Source organism: Armigeres subalbatus, unplaced genomic scaffold, assembly GCF_024139115.2.
Source record: "Armigeres subalbatus isolate Guangzhou_Male unplaced genomic scaffold, GZ_Asu_2 Contig1131, whole genome shotgun sequence".
In the NCBI taxonomy this organism is placed as follows: Eukaryota; Metazoa; Arthropoda; class Insecta; order Diptera; family Culicidae; genus Armigeres; species Armigeres subalbatus.
The window spans coordinates 11847-13774 of record NW_026941882.1 but is presented as its reverse complement, the minus strand read 5'-3'; positions in this window follow the sequence as shown (position 1 = coordinate 13774).

The window sequence follows — 1928 nt, the reverse complement described above, 5'->3', positions numbered from 1 at the left end:
AGATGCGGAGAACTTGCGCGACCTTCATAGGTATCTGGAGTTGGAGTTTGGAGAGGTTATTAAGGGGTGCTTTACTAGGCGAAAAAGTGTAAATATTATATTTTTATTGGTATTCATATTGTAAAAGGTGATGTTTTGTTCTTGAAGGTAACATGAATAAGTAGATTTTGACAAAACAATTGCATTGATTTTGCAATCTGCGGCATATTTCTGAAATAATAAATTGTAGTAATATTAGACTTTGTAGTTTGATGCTGCTTCAGAATCTTCGTTAGCACCCAATGTTTCTGAAAATGAAGATCAATAATTGTCATTTGGTTAGGTAAATCGTTGACAAGATGATTGTTTATAAAAAAATGAAAATGTGAAAATTTGTATGAAGAGGTTTTTTTAGCCGGGGGAGGTTCTTAAGATGGTTCGAGACTCCTCCCCGCTTTGGAAAGGGGGGCTCCCATACAAATGAATCACCGATTTCTTCATTACCCGAGATCTAAGCAGAGAACAAATCAATTTTCGGCGAAACAAAGTTCGTCGGGTCTGCTAGTTTAAAATATATGGAGCTCCGTGGTATGGAAATATTAAGAATAAGTATAGAAAAAACGTTGAAATTTATAGAAATCAAAGGTGAGCAAATTGATCCTTGGTGTGAAATCAACTTTACCAGCAACACTTTGTTCAGCTGAAAAGGAAATATTAATGTTTAGATTGGGATTACATTATTTGAAAAATAATCCACAGTGTCCCTGACTGAAGGACCTCAGCTTCAAGAAATCAGCGTCACCAGATCACCGTGTGTTAATAAAAATATATGGTAAAAATTATTAAAATAAATATGTTTCTTCTATTGTATTGAAAATGTTACCTTTCCTTTGTATCTTGTCAGCTCCTTTTTTTTTATCACCGAACCTATCAAAGTTTTGTCAGATAATTCTAAAGACTTTTTTCTGTGATATTCCAAAATGCTTCCTTTGTAAATAAAAAAAAATCCGTGGAAGTACGACATAATTTCCATAGCTTGCAAAGAAGTTCCAAAAATCAAAAGAAATTCTAGTAGAATCTGCAGTAAAATCCAAGTGAGGATGTTGAAAAAATTTCGAAAGTTTTTATAGAATACTTTGGAGATTTTTTTCTGCTCAACACAGAAGAACTTCCTGGTAGTTCTAAGCCGTAGTTCAGACTTTTTTTTCAGTGAAATTCATAACATTTTTATGGAGAAACGCAAGACATTTTTTCGGTCAAGTCATGCAAAAAAAATCAAACTTGTGTACTCAAAGCTGCTGTATATATCGTTAAAAAAAAATAAAAAAGTCTACGTAGCCTTTTGGTATACCCCCGTCCCCTTCGTAGACTATCGTAGATTTTTTCGAAACCCTCCCCTCAAGAGCCTACGTGGTTTATGGACAGCCCCTGTAGAGAATGAATTTGCGACCAAAGAGATATGGACGAAAATATTTGCAAGCCCAATCAATTGCAAGTAGCTCTTTTTCGATTGTAGAGTAATTTTCTTCACTTACAATCAATGTACGAGATGCAAAGGCTATTGGTATATCTGAGCCAATTGGGCCTTGTGATAAGACAGCTCCTACTGCATATTTTGATGCATCTGTAGTCAGGATAAACTGTTTCTCGTAATCAGGGTAAATGAGAATATTACTGCTGAGTAGAATATTTTTGCATTTTTCGAATGCAGCAATAAACTCTTTTGTATGTTGTAGTTTCTCATTTTTCCTTAACTGTTGTGTAAGTGGTTTCGCTATTTTTGCAAAATCACGAATAAATTTTCTGTAGTACCCTAGAACTCCTAAGAATGCTCTAAGTTCTTTTTCATTTTTAGGTAGGGACCATTTTTTTATGGCATCAATTTTGTCAGGATTTGGCTTTATTTCTTCTGGAGTAACTACATGGCCTAAAAAGGATACTTCTTTTTA